The following is a 15,797-nucleotide window of genomic DNA, read 5'->3' as shown; positions in this document are numbered from 1 at the left end:
AACCTTGAAAAGGCTTAAGTTTTCAATACAACAATAATTTAATTTTGTGAGACTTTCAACAGATTTTTCCCTCTGATCCATTTTAGCAGTCATTTTTTCTTATTTTTAAACTGCAACTAAGGAAATACTGCTTATCTAATCACTGAATCAGCTTAGCCTGTTACTCCACCACTGACTGTAATATCCAGGAATATTCTGTGGGAGTGCGAACCAATGACTTTTACCTCATTATGTTAAAAAAAAAAAAAAAGCAGTATGTGTCTTGGCTGTTCTCAGTTCCCCTTTAATTATTGATTTAGATTTCAGTTATCCTTCAGTTCAGCTGAAGCTTACTTTGTGGATGTTGTCAACTTGTATAATGCATATGATTAAAAATTTTCATTTGTTTCGCTTCCTTGGTAAATATTTTTTGCTTAATTTATTCAAAACCTTTTTGAAGAATATTTTCTATTAACCTATTTAGGCTTTGCTTTTATCCCTAGTCTCATTAGGGGCTTATTATTATTATTTTGAGATTTCCATAGTCCCAAAGTCTGGTCTGTCAGATCTTCACTCCTAGAGACGTGGAAAGTAGGAGCTTTGGATACATGATTTAAAATGTTTAAATTCACAGATTTTACTAATTTAAAGTGAACCCTGTACCTTTCAAAATACTACTCAGAACACCAAGGTTTTTGAAATGTGAACTAGAACAGGAAATATTCATCAGAAATTATCTTGAATGGTTGAGTCCTTTAATAGGCTACTATGTACCAGTTATGTACAAGCCCTGTATTGTGTACATTAGGGAATGTGAGGATGAGATCAGAAATGCATTTAAGGGGCTCATAGTCTGGATGACACTATAACTTCAAATGAAGATAATTTTAGCAAGGAGGCATTCAAGTTGTTTTAAAGGATTTCGATTTGAGTCTCTCTATACCTTCTCCTTGGGAGATCTCATTGATTTTCCTATAACCTTAACTGATCAGTTTACGTATCTACATTGCCAATCTTGACTTTCTTCTGCATCTAGTCATACATCTTCAACTGTGTGGATGACACCCATCAGTTCCAACAGCACATTCCTTCTCCTAAGGGGAATTAGTTATGACATCCCAATTTCTGATAATGGTATTATCTTTCAGTGATCAGTCCCCTTTTTTTTAAATACAGAGTCTTGCTCTGTTGCCCAGGCCAGAGTGCAATGGCACCACCTCGGCTTACTGCAACCTCTGCCTCCCATGTTCAGGCGATTCTCCTGCCTCAGCCTCCTGAGTAGCTGGGACTACAGGCACACACCACCACTCCCTGCTAATATTTTGTATTTTTAGTAGAGACTGGGTTTCACCTTGTTAGCCAGGATGGTCTCAATCTCCTGACCTCCTGATCTGCCTGCCTCAGCCTCCCAAAGTGCTGGGATTACAGGCGTGAACACCTCGCCTGGCCGATCAGTCACTGTTAAACCTCCTGAATGATCTCTGATTCTCCCTCCTTTCATCCCCCTGTACCTACCAGTTGTTAAGCTCTGTTGCTTCTTTATTCTTAGTGTTTCTCATATCTTTCTGTTCCCATGACTTCCCTCATTCAGGACCTTGTTATTTTATGCCTGCACTACCACAGTGTCCTTTTAGTTATTTTTACCGTCTCTAGTGTCTTTCTTACCTTCTCAGTGCAAGTTCATTTCTACATTAATTTTCCTGAAGAACCCTTTGCACAGCTGCTCCTGTTTCTTTTCTTTAGTGAATTTGTTTTGCCCAAAGGCCCAAGTTTATATTCAGCTTCAGATTTGAGATTTTTATCTTCTTCTTCTTTTTTTTTTTGAGACAAAGTTTTGTTCTTGTTGCCCAGACTGGAAAGCAATGGTGTGATCTTGGCTCACTGCATCCTCTGCCTCCTGGGTTCAAGCAATTCTCCTTCCTCAGCCTCCTGAGTAGCTGGGATTATAGGCACCTGCCACTATGCCTGGCTAAAAATACAAAATTTTTGTTAGAGATAGAGTTTTGCCATGTTGGCCAGGCTGGTCTGGAGCTCCTAACCTCAAGTGATCCACCCGCCTCCACCTCCCAAAGTGCTGGGATTATAGGTGTGATTCTTTATTTTCTACACAAGCCTCCTTTTCACTGGCTTTCTCAGCTTAGAGTGATACCAGGATTTTTCCAAACTCCAGTAAATCTTATTGTCTCTGTCTACTCATTTGTACATATGAATTTTAGCTTTGTATATATGTATTCTGTTCGACTACTTTGAGCTTCTGTCATTTGCTAGGCAGGCATGGTGTTGAGTTTGGTAATACCGTGGTAAGCTACACAGACCTCTGTCCTTTTGGAAATATTAGCCTAATGGGAAAAATAGTTATCAAATAATCACACAGTTTGTTTGTAAATGGTGATTAGTATTATGAATGAAATATATAGGGTGGTGTTCAAACATATCATAGAGGAAACTGATCTAATTTGAAGGGCAATGAGAAGAACTAGGGAAGGTTTCCCTGAAGAAGTGACACCGAGCTGAGAGTTTAAGGATGAGTAAGAACTAAGTAGAAAAAGTGACAGAAGAAGAGCATACAAGGCAAAGGGAATTGCTTTTGCAGAGGTCTTCAATAATACGGTATCTTTTCGTCTTAGAGAGTAAATTCATTGAGAAGTAATACTTTGTCTTGCAAATACTAGGTACTCAGTAAATGTTTGATTGAACTATCTATTTTGGAGGGTTGGACAAACTCTCCAGCTCTCTTTCTAAACTGCAGCATGACTACCCCAAGCCTCTTTGGTTTGCATTTAACATTACAACATCACCCTTTTCAACAAATTCATAAATTTCTCCCATGTTTTCTGTACTTTTGAATTATGTTGATTGCATTTTTAAAAATGTTTATTTTGAAATAATTATAGATTCACAGGAAGTTGCAAAGATAGTACAGAGGAGGTCCCTGTGTATATTTCACCCAGTTTCCCTCGTAGGTTACATCTTATATAATTACAATACAATATCAAAACAAGGAAATTGACATTGGTATAAGTATGTAGCTCTGTATCATTTTATTACGTACGTATATATATTCGTGTAACCATTATCACCACTGTCAAGATAACAGAAATATTGCATCACCACAAAGATCTCCCTCATACTCCCTCTTTATAGTCCCCCCTACCTACCGCCTTCCCCCAACAGGTATCCCTAACCACTGGCAACCACTAATCTGTTCTCCATCTTTATAATTTTGTCATTTTCTATAATGTTATATGAATGGAATCATACAGTATGTGACTTTTTTGTTTTTTTTTGAGACGGAGTTTCGCTCTTGTTACCCAGGCTGGAGTGCAATGGCGCGATCTCAGCTCACCTCAACCTCCGCCTTCTGGGTTCAGGCAATTCTCCTGCCTCTGCCTCCTGAGTAGCTGGGATTACAGGCACGCGCCACCATGCCCAGCTAATTTTTTTTTTTTGTATTTTTAGTAGAGACAGGGTTTCACCATGTTGACCAGGATGGTCTCGATCTCTTGACCTCATGATCCACCCACCTCGGCCTCCCAAAGTGCTGGGATTACAGGCATGAGCCACCGTGCCCAGCAGTATGTGACTTTTTGAGATTGGTTTTTGTCACTCAGCATAATACTTTTGATATCCATCCCATTGTTGCATGTATCAGTAGTTTGTTCCTTTTTATTGCTGAGAGTATTTCATGGTGTGGATGTACCACAACTTGTTTAACCAATCACCTGTTGGGCATTTGTTGCTTCCAGTTTTTGGCTATTATAACCTAGTATGAACAATCATGTACAGGTTTATGAGGATATAACCTTTCATATCTCTGAGCTAAATGCTCAGGAGTACAATTGCTGAATCATATGGTAAATGTATGTTTAGTTTTAAAACAAACTGACAAACTTTTCCAGAGTGGCTATACCAATTTACATTTCTACTAGTAAAGTATGAGACATTGTTTCTCTGCATCCTAACATTTGATTTTTTTTTTTTAATTTTAGCCGTTTTAGTAGATGTGTAGTAATCATCATGGTCTTAATTTACATTTCCATAATGATTAATGTTGAAAATATTTTTTATTATTCTTTTGAGACAGTCTTGCACTGTCACCCAGGCTGGAGTGCCATGGCATGGTCTCAGTTCACTGCAACTTCTGTCTCCCAGGCTCAAGTGATCCTTCTGCCTCAGCCTCCCAAGTAGCTGGGACTATAGGTGTGTGCCACCATGCCTGGCCATGTAGAGATGGGATTTCACCATGTTTCTCAGGCTGGTCTCAAACTCCTGAGTGTAAGTGATCCTCAGGCCTCAGCCTTTCAAAGTGTGGGATTACAGGTGTGAGCCACTACACCCAGCCTGAAAATCTTTTCTTATTTGCCATTCATATTTTCTCCTTGGTTAAATATCTTTATATGTTTTATTTTTATTTTATTTATTTATTTATTTATTTAGAGATGGAGTTTCACTTTTATTGCCCAGGCTGGAGTGCAATGGCCCAGTCTCAGCTCACTGCAACCTCCACCTGCTAGCTTCAAGCGATTCTCCTGTCTCAGCCTCCCATGTAGATGGAATTATAGGCACCCGCCACCACACCCGGCTGATTTTTGTATTTTTAGTAGAGATAGGGTTTCACCATGTTGGTCAGGCTGGTCTCGAACTCCTGACCTCAGGCACTTGGCCTGCCTCAGCCTCCCAAAGTGCTTGGATTACAGGCATGAGCTGCTGCGCACAGCTTATTTTATTTTTTGAGACAGGGCCCTGTCACCCAGGAAGGAGCGCAGTGGCATGATCTTGGCTCACTGCAACCTCTGCCTCCCAGGCTCAAGCAATTCTCAGGCCTCAGCCTCCCTAGTAGCTGAGTTTATAGGTGTGCATCACCACGCCCTGCTAATTTTTTTTTTTTTTTTGTATTTTTAGTAAAGGTAGGGTTTTGCCATGTTGGTCAGGCTGGTCTCAAACTCCTGGCCCCAGGTGATCTGCCCACCTTGGCCTCCCAAAGTGTTGAGGTTACAGGCATGAGCCATCACACCCAGCCAAAAGCTCTCTATGTGGTTTAAATATGAGCCCTTTGTAAGATAGGTATTTGCAAATATTTTCTCCTAATCTGTAACTTGCCTTTTCATCCTCTTAACCATAGTTTAAGATGAACCTTGATCTCATACCTTATGCAAAAGGCAACTGAAAATGAATCATAGATTTTATCATAAAACAAAATAAAACTTTTAGAACAAAATAGGAGAAAATCTCTAGAACCTTGGGCTTGGTGAAGAACTTTTAGACATAAAACACCAAAAGCATGACTAATTAAAAAATTGATAAATTGGTGATGCAATAATGGTTTCAAGATGGGACTGATTTTAAAAAAAGCAAAAATGATAAATTGGACTTTTTCAAAATGAAAACATACACTTTGTGAAAGACCCTGTTAAAAGGATGATTGCATTTAATTTTGATCACTTTGTAATAGTTAGAAAGGTAAGGTAACAAATTGTCTTTGAATCACTTTGTAGGCCATTACAGACAGCTGAGGCACTTTTTGATTTTTTAATTGCCTTCTTTATAGTCCTTTCCCAGTGCCATTAAGTCTTTTTTCTTTTTTGACAAGCAGCTATTAGAAATGTATAGGGTATTCCAAATCTGGATATTCCTTTATTTTGTTCTGTTCTCTACAGTTATAACTGTTTGCATATAGTTTTCTATGTTGGCCTTGCCTATAGCTACTTAATGATTTATTCTCCTACATCAATAACTGGCAATAATTAGGAAAAAATATTGCTGTGAAGTTGAACCCACTATCCTATAAACATAAATTTGGCCTCTGTGGGTTTTTAGTAATAAATGCAAAAGAAAGTCTGTATAGCATATTTTAGGGTTCACTATTAGTTTACAAAGCACTAATAAGTACAGGGTGTGTCAGCAAGTGGTCCTAAAATCACTAAATTGCCGGGTGCGGTGGGTCATGCCTGTAATCTCAGCACTTTGGAAGGCCAAGGTGGGCGGATCACCTGAGATGAGGAGTTCAGGATGAGCCTGACCAACATGGTGAAACCCTGTCTCTACTAAAAAATAAAAAACATTAGCCAAGGTGTGGTGGTGGGCACCTGTAATCCCAGGTCCTTGGGCGGCTGAGGCAGGACAATCATTTGAAACCAAACCAGGAGGCAGAGGTTGCAGTGAGCCCATTGCACTCCAGCCTGGGAGACAAGAGCGAAACTCTGTCTCAAAAAAATAAAGTAAAATAAAATAAACATAAATTCATCAATGTGAATCTTTTAAGCTTTAGTGGCATTGTGTGAAAAGTGAGAGGTGCTCATTGTATGTTTCTGAACATCTTGCTGTGTGTTTAAGGAAAGATTGCCACCTGAATTCATACAGTGCATGTTTAGGAAGTCTTTTAAACTCTGTCAAGAATCAGAAACACATTTATGTAGGGTCTTCAGATTTTACTTTTGAGACCTAGCCTTCTTAACACGTCCTTGCTTGTTAAATTTTAAAATACTGTCAGCAGACAGGAATGTCAGAGATTCTGACTTGTGTGTTTTTCAATTCTGATTTGGCATTTGTTTTTGCAGTACCATCTGTCCTGTTGACTTTTAGGTAAAGATATGGTATTGCATGAAAAAAACAAAGCTCCTGTTATCCTCTGGGAATTGCAGAGCAGCTGCCTTCAATGAACAGTAGTGCTGGGACTGTTGAGATAGAAATTAAAGGTATTCCAAATAAGAGTAGTTTTATAGAAATAGACCCCCCACCCCCTTCACTTGTCATTTTGTTGAAGGAAAACTGTTTTGACCACATTCCATAATTTTGGAAGAATGAAGAGGTACATTCTCTAGCATATTCATAATATAAGTATTGGAGGAAGGAGGAATGATGAAAGTGTTATGCTTTATATTAAAAACAAAAAATTGTGGTTCAATGGGAAGTTTCCGGCCCATAAGATCTGTTAATGTTGGGAGGTCTTTACCACCTGGAAAGTGATTATTCAACACATGCTTCTTTTACCTTAGGGTTGTTTTTAAGAATTTCTTTGGCTTTCAGAAAGCTAACGGCAGGATAGAGGGGACTATGGGATAAGGGGGTCTAAGGAAAAGGAAAGAGTCATGATGATCATCATGATCCAGCATGATTCACAGGATTTATGTCTTTTTGGCCAGGTGGTATCATCTTCTGAGATGGTGAGAATTAGGAGAGGAATATGTTAGGGGAGTAAGTAGGAAAATGAGTTTCATTTTGGACATGCCAAATTTGTAGTCAGTTGGATATAAAGGTTGAGTGCCTAAATCTGAGGTAATGATCATTACCTTGGCATCATCAGTGTGTTGATCTCTAGTTCTTAGCTGTTTAAGGATGAGAATGTCAACACCTGCTTTCCCAGGAAAACATGCATATGCCTGAATAGTTGCATAATTTCTAGAGGTTGTTGGATTCCCTGAAACCCACAAGTCACTCCTGAGTTAACTTCTTTACTTATCCCAGTGAGAGTCAAAAAACATAGCAAAGGCCAGGCGTGGTGGCTCACGCCTGTAATCCCAGCACTTTGGGAGGCCAAGGTGGGCAGATCACCTGAGGTTGGGAGTTTGAGACCAGCCTGGCCAACATGGTGAAACCCCATTTCTACTAAAAATACAAAAAATTAGCCAGGTTTGGTGGTGTGTGCCTGCAATCCCAGCTACTCAGGAGGCTGAGGCAGGGGGATTGCTTGAATCCAGGAGGCGGAGGTTGTAATGAGCCAAGATCACGCCATTGCACTCCAGCTTGGGCAACAAGAGTGAAACTCCGTCTCAAAAAAAAAAAAAAGCAAAATTTAAAGTCATTTAAGATCATTTTGGAACGGTAAACATCGTAGCAATAAGGTATTAAAACTCATGTGAGCTATTATGAGTGAGAATTATTTCTGAAGAGCTATAATTTTTTAAGCCAGAATATGCCAGTAATGTCCCAGAAGGTGTACTTTGTCCACAGAAAGGGCTTTGTGTAGCAGGCCTGGGATGCAAAAGCTAGGTTATCTGGAGAACCAAACAAACTACAAAGTAAGGTGATTGTGGGTCTGGGCACAGGCAAAGTGGAATAGACAGATTCTAAGTGACCTGTGATATTGCCATGATTGTCACAGGCCACAGTGTGGGTGACAGGTCATACAGCTCTCGAATGGTGCTGTAATAGGAAGGTGAATTAAACCAGCTGCTGCGAATGATGAACTGAGTCTGAGACAAGCACCATGGATAGCTCCAAGGCAAGGCTATTACTGCCTCTAAGAATCTGAAGCAAATAAAGCCCTTTTTATCAAGAAGGCATCTGGCCTGTCTGGACAATACTACATCTAAGGTGTGCCATGAAATTTCGTACCCAGGATCTCTAAGTAATTACATGACAGAAATTTTGAATAATAATTTCAACTATTCTTATGGGCCAGGACAACACCTCACCCATATCTGAATAGCCTCACTTTGTTGTTAGTCAGGATTGAGAAGTTGACATTTAAATACATCCTAGTGGACTTCTTGGGCCATTTTATCATCTCGGAAGCATATCAATGAACCTCAGCCAATCCAGAGGGTATCTCAGTCTTTGTAAAACTCCTCACAATTTTTGTAACTTTGCATCTGCTTTCCAGAGATAGTTCTTGCTCTCTTGGACTTTCAGATTATGCTGTTTCACACCATGTGTTCTTAGATCATTTACTCTATCCAGAGGGATCTTTTCTTGACCCTCAGTTTCAGCATTCTCATCTATAGTGAAGGGTAAATGAATTGAATTTAATAAAAGAAACTTAAAAGATCTTCTAGACCTAGATAGCTCTTTATGATTTGAACCAAACTTTAAAAAGTTTACTCTTAAAAGGGTAAACATGATAGTACTTGATTAAAAGCATGAATGCTCAATTACTTTCAGTCTTATGACCATCAAGCATTTTATGGCAATATTTAATAGTTTATAAGGGAAATAAGAATGCATTATCACATTAAAAACTCATTATAAAACCAGAGGAGGCTGAGGCTAGAGGATCACTTGAGTCCATGAGTTTGAGGCCAACCTAGGAAGCATAGCAAAACCCTATCTCTGGGGGTGGGGGGCAAAAGCCAAACAAAAAACTCCCAAAAAAGTAAAGGCTGCTCTTCATATGCCTTTTAATCTAACCATGCCCTGGCTTTTCTGTTATGAAAAATAAAAATTCTTCTTTGTTCAAATATAAAATCATGGAATCTTTTGCTGGAAGAAACCTGCAGATAATCTTTAGTTCATTCTTGTAATTTTTTTTTTTTTTTTAATATAGAGTTGGGGTTTTTCCATGTTAGTCAGTCTGGTCTCGAACTCCCAACTTCAGGTAATCTGCCCGCCTCAGCCTCCCAAAGTGCTGGGATTACAGGCATGAGCCACTGTGCCCGGCTGATTCTTGTCATTTTTTATTGAGGGAAAAAAAACTGGAGAGGCTGGCTTGCCCATTGTAATATAAAGTATCAGAGTCAGATCTCCAAACTCCCACTTTTTAAAAACAAGATTGTGTGTACAGCCTTATATTTTAGAGCTTTATTTTCATATTTGATAAGCACTGATTAATTTACTTTTTATTCTTAATAAATTTTCTTAACATGTGAAGGCTGATTTTTAGTCTATTTACTGAGAGTTCAGGCTTACTCTTATACAAGTATATTAAATTTTAAAATTACATATTTTCCTTGGGAGGCTGAGGCAGGTGGATCACGAGATCAAGAGATCGAGACCATCCTGGTCAACAAGGTGAAACCCTGTCTCTACTAAAAATACAAAAATTAGCTGGGCATGGTGGTGCGTGCCTGTAGTCCCAGGTACTCAGGAGGCTGAGGCAGGAGAATTGCTTGAACCCAGAAGGCGGAGGTTGCAGTGAGCCGAGATCATGCCATTGCATTCCAGTCTGGGTAACAACAGCAAAACTCCGTCTCAAAAAAAAAAAAAAATTTTACATATTTTAGTGTTTTGTGATCGTGTTTGTGAAATTAAAGTAGATTTCATTCTGGGAATCTCAGTTGCTATAGTATGTTACGTTTGTACACTGATGAGGCCAAGATGCACTGTGAATTAACATTTTAGAAACTTTCTGAAGTCACTGGAAGCTCCAGAAATGCAGAGCTCTGATTAACCTTGGGAGGAAGGATGCAGTGAAACTTGACATACCAAAGAATGAATAAGGATAAAATTGGTTGCAAACATAGTACATGAGGGGTCTAAAATGAATTGAATGTTTTAAATCTGATCAAGTCCTAATGTGGCTAGAAATTTACCAGTATAAAAAGAAAAAAGCAAAATAAAACAGAACCAAAAAAACCTACATCAAAATCTTGGATTTCAGGTAGCACTTTGGCATATTCTTCTAATTTCTTTCTCCTTTTGGAGAAAATTGCAATGTGGGAATTTTCGAGCATGTAAGAAGAACATGGTAGCTGTCAGCAAGTAAAAGGTCTGTCTTGATAGTTTTTCTTTTTTGTTCCAAGTAGAGGCAGATTTTTTTCTCTCAAAATTAGGAAAGAATTGCCTAACAGTTTTGTCTAATAGTGAAATTAACTCTGGCTCTTCAGGCAGCAGTTAGGCAGTTGTATTTAATGTTTTGTGTCTTTCATCATTTCATGAGAACACAACCAGAACAAAGGGGAAGGCATGTGATTTGAAATTCAAGCACAGTTTAGTAAAATGCTGCTTTGAAAGTATTAGTGTCTGATATTCTGGATTGTGGCAGTCCTAATCTCTCTAGGGAGAGGTACAAATACATTAAGTGTCACTGGGCTCTAAAATGAATAATTGAGGCCCAGTGCGGTGTCTCACTCCTGTGATCCCAGCACTTTGGGAGGAAGAGGCGGGTGGATCACCTGAGGTCAGGAGTTGGAGACCAGCCTGACCAACATGGAGAAACTTCATCTCTACTAAAAATACAAAATTAACCAGGCTTGGTGGTGCATGCCTGTAATCCCAGCTACTTAGGAGGCTGAGGCCTCCTAAGTAGGAGGAGAATCGCTTGAACCCAGGAGGTGGAGGTTTTGGTGAGCTGAGATCACACCACTGCTTTACAGCCTGGGCAACAAGAGTGAAACTCTTGTCTTAAAAAAAAAAAAGAATAATTGAGAGTTTGTGACTGATCTGAGCAGTGTACTTGTTTGGCATTTTAGTAAATTGTCTCAGTGACAAAACAAAGTATTTTTTGAACTGAGGGTTTTGGAGGTATCAGAAAATCAAATTTTGGTTTCACATTGTTTTAGGGCTAGAAGGAGGTTCTGGGCTCCCAATTGTCTGGATGGTTGAGTTGTTTCAGTTTGTGGTTTCTTAACCCTATCAGACTCATACACTCTTCCTATAATAGATATTTTGTGGCACTTTCTTGGCTATCTTCAGGTGACACTCAGTAGATAACTGTCCTCACATGTAACTTTTAAAAAGTTGATATAATGCTGGCCATAATAAAGGAGAAAGGCATAAAACTAATTTATAATATCATTTAAATCTGTAAATACTCAAGTCCTGCTATACCAGAAGTAATAAAGTAATGGTATGTTCATAAATATACATAGTTTGGTTGTGAATGTGATAGTTATGCTGCAGACTGATATAGATATATTATAATGTTTACTTAAATACAATAAATGGTATTTTTATGTGACTTTCTGAAATGAATGATCTTTGGTAAAGTTCCTGCCAGGACAAAATACAACCTTTTCTTTATTCACGAGTTACATTCTTGGAAAATCAATTGTACATTAAAATGGTGCAAAGCATTTTGTGTTTATATGTAAAATGGAATTAGATTCTAGATTTTTTGCCTACGTGACTGAATAGTGGCAAGTTGGGGGATTTGTGCCTATTTTCCCAGTACATCTAGCATCTTTAATTCTTGCCCACCAGGTATCAGTAGCATTTGCTGTCATTGTGACAGCCAAAGTCACGTTTCAGACTTACAGAATAGATCCTGATTAGAACTGCTGAGAGGATGGGGCTTTCTGAGTGTTATATGTGTCTTAGCATACACCCCTCCCTTTTCCCACCTCCACATCCATCTCCCCTCCAGCGTGTGACAGTGTAGTTATAGTATAAGAACTTGGAAACAAAATGTGCTATTTAAGACTTTTTTCATACTGTACCTAGCCCTTAATATATGATATCACTTACTTATTGTGTTTATTGCGTTTTCTCTTTTTCCCTTTGTTGAAATGTATACTCTTCAAAGGTGGGCTTTTTTTTCCCCCTTTGAGACAGTCTCCCTGTTACCCAGGCTGAAGTGCAGTAGCGCGATCTCAGATCACTGTAGCCTCTGTCTCCTGGGTTCAAGCGAGATTCTCTTGCCTCAGCCTCCTGAGTAGTTGGGATGACAGGCATGTGCCACCATGCCTGGCTAATTTTTGTAGTTTTAGTAGAGATGGGTTTTCACCATGTTGGCTAGGTTGGTTTCAAACACCTGACCTCAGGTGATCCACCTGCCTTAGCCTCCCAAAGTGCTGGGATTACAGGCATGAGCCACAACTGGCTTAAAAAAAAAAATGTTAGTTGCCTAGAACAGTGCCTGCATAGCTGTTTAAATATTTGTTGACCAACTCAGTTAAAAATCGAAACTTCAAAAAACAAACAGAAAAGAAACTTCAGCATTGTTTTGTGTTCGCAACTGTATACTGTATCATCATAATACTAAATTATGTTTTCTTTCTCAAACACCTTTTTGCTTTAGAGCTCTTGCATATGTTGTGCTGTCTACCTAGAGTCCTTGTCTTCCCCCGCATCCCTTTTTCTTTTTTTCTCTGAGTTGAAGTCTTGCTCTGTTGCCCAACCTGGAGTACAGTGGCACACTCTTGGCTCACTGCAACCTTCACCTTCCAGGTTCAAGCAATTCTCCTGCCTCAGCCTCCCAAGTAGCTGGGATTACAAGCACAGCCACCACACCTGGCTAATTTTTGTATTTTTAGTAGAGACAGGGTTTCACCATGTTGGCCAGGCTGGTCTTGAACTCCTGACTCAAGATCTGCCCATGTTGGCCACCCAAAGTATTGGGATTACAGGCGTGAGCCACTGCACCTGGCCTCCCCTCTCTTATTTTCACCTAGCAGATTAATATTAGTCTTTCAGATTATTCATCGCTACTTCTCAGAGGTTATTTTCCATCTTGTCCCTAACTTCAATTATATTTTCAATTTTCTTTTTATATTGCGTTTACTTTTATGATTACACTAAATTACTTTAGTATGGTTACACTTAACAACTTTCTTGTTTACATGGTGTTTCCTTTCTGTGCTATGAAACCCTGAGGGTAAGGAACTGCATTTACATCCAGCATCTGGCATAATTCCCGGTAAATTAATGATATGAGTTGAATTTCATTTAAAATCGAATTTTTGTAGAGTTCAAACACCCTATTTTTGTGTTTGTGTTTCTTTCATCTCTCCCGAAACCAGGATTTTCTCTCACAATGCTAAATTATGGAGTTTATCTTGAAGTTCTTAGCAGTTTGTGGACTAATTGATATATTAAGTTTTGATTAGCAATCACTGGTTTAAACACTCATTTCTTTTGGGGTCAATACTTCATTGGGAATTGTAATGCTGTTTTAATTTCTAAAGACAAATGAATTGAATGAATACATAGATATGAAAATGCTTTGTAAACTAGAACATACTAAACAAGTCTATTTGGTTTTTGCTAAATATAGTATTTAGCTTAGTTCAAAAGTAAGCTGCTATCAGTTGAGGATGGGTATCTTTGAATAATTTAGCTTTAACCATGAATGTGAATAACTGAGAGGGCTATTAGTACACTTGTCAAAGCAAATTACCCTCTTTGTACAGACATAGAATTACTCTGAAAGTTGGTATTTGCAGGATACTTTTAAGTTTACAAGGGGTTTTCTGTGTATATCTTATTTTAGTCACACTCTGAGACGTGATAACACCACCATTTTATAATTGAAGCAACTGTCTCAAATTTTACTTGTTTTTCAAAGTTGCATGGCTAGTAAGTCGTGAAACAAAATTCATACCTAAGTCTTCAAATGCTGAATTATTTGTTATTTCTACTACATGATATTTGAATATGTTGGAAATAAAGAACAGTATATTTTAATAAAATATACACAGGGCAAGACTATTGAAATAAAATCTTTGGTATTTTTCTATTAGCCTTCACATTTTTATTCTTCATTGTCTAATAAACTTGTAATTTTACTCTAAAACTTGTTGAACACTTACTTTTCCTGTTTTTTGAGTTTAATCCTATTCATGACAAGCCTGGGGTTTAAACCCTTCCTGAAAATTTTTTTTTTCAAAAGGCAATGGTTTAAATTCACCATAGTCATGGGTAGTTTATTCAGAGGGACAATCAGAGCCTGTTCTAGCTTGCCTTTTTAAGGCATCTGACCAGTTTCCTGAGCTATCTATAAGTTTTTCCACTTTTCTTTTGGACTATTAAAGACAAAGGTGTGATTATACAGCTTAATTTGTTTCCGACAGTCTTATTTTATGCATATTATTCTGTGACAGTTATTAATGATGCCCTCTTTCACTTTTAAAATTATCCTGATTTGGATAATAAATTCAAAGGCTTGTAAGTCATTTATTGCTGTGTAACAAAGTGCCCCAAAACTTAGCTGATTCAAACATTTATTATCTCAGTTTCTGTAGGTTAGTAATACAAGTGTGGCCTACTTGGTGCCTCTAGCTCAAGATCTCTTATGTGGTTGCAGTCAGGGTGTCAGCAGGAGCCACAGTGTCATCTGAAGGCTCAGTTCAGGGAGAATTCAGTTCTAAGCTTACTCATGTGGTTGTTGGCAGGTTTTAGTTTCATGCCATGTGGGCCTCTCCACTGGGCAACTCCACAGCCTGACAACTAGTTTCTGTTAGAGAAGAAGGGAGGGAGGCAGGGAGAACTTGGAAGTTTCTGAAATGGCATCTTACCTCTGCTGCATTCCATTTGCTACTTACTAGATCCAGTCCTCACTCAAGGCCAGGCATTGCACAAGGGCATGAATACCAGGAGGTGGGGATCATTGGGGCCTATCACAGACAATCACCTTGATAAAAGGAAAATTGCTTCCATATAATACTTTTCCACAATGGAATGCAACTCATTACCTGTTGCTGTTTTTGTTTTCCTGAATAAATTTACTTCAAACTTGTCCCCAGCTCTCTTATTCGTGGCTGCATCTGTACATTTAATTGTAGCTGGAGAAAAACACAGCCATGCTGATGGGTTTCCTGTTAAATTTATAATCACAAGCCTCGATAAGCCACTTATTGCTCTCTGGCAGTCCTAGTACATTTTCCTGGCCCATTCAGTGTCTTATTCCTTCTCCTCTTTCTTCAAACCACTCACATTTCTTCATCTATTTTTATTTTCCGAAAATAGAAGTAATCTGAAGAGAACTTTCACAAACTTTCACCACCATATCCCCCCAGGCTGGAGTGCAGTGGCGCAATCTTGGTTCACTACAACCTCCGCCTCCTGGGTTCAAGCAATTCTCGTGCCTCAACCTCCTGAGTAGCTGGGATTACAGGCACCTGCTGTTACTCCCAGCTATAATTCCCTCTTGTTATTGTACTTACACATGCTCTACTTAACTAGTAAGTTCCATTCTCCCTCAGTTATTCACGAACATTGTTTCAGTTCTCCCCCTCCTCATGCTGCATAAAATTTTCTTCTCTGTCAAAAAATTTCCAACAATGAATAAGCAAGCTCTAATTTATTCCATCTTAAAAAATAGAATCTCTCCTGACTCTGCTTCTCCCTCTATCTACTATGTTTTTTTACTCCCCTTTACAGTGAAAGCCTTGAAATAATTGTCTGTACTTACTTTTTCTGCTTTTTCTGTTTCCACTTTTCCCATT

The 15,797-nt window shown here is 38.7% G+C and overlaps 1 protein-coding gene across 12 annotated transcripts in view; it reads left to right on the top strand.

Annotated features, from left to right (window-relative positions):
- The window catches only part of ARMC8 (armadillo repeat containing 8), a 110,944-nt gene that overhangs the window by 1,266 nt on the left and 93,881 nt on the right, over positions 1–15,797 (top strand). The window lies entirely within an intron of this gene.

Source organism: Callithrix jacchus, chromosome 17, assembly GCF_049354715.1.
Source record: "Callithrix jacchus isolate 240 chromosome 17, calJac240_pri, whole genome shotgun sequence".
NCBI classification, from domain to species: domain Eukaryota; kingdom Metazoa; phylum Chordata; class Mammalia; order Primates; family Cebidae; genus Callithrix; species Callithrix jacchus.
Note: the sequence above shows the minus strand (reverse complement) of the source record. Positions and strands in the feature narration are given on the sequence as shown.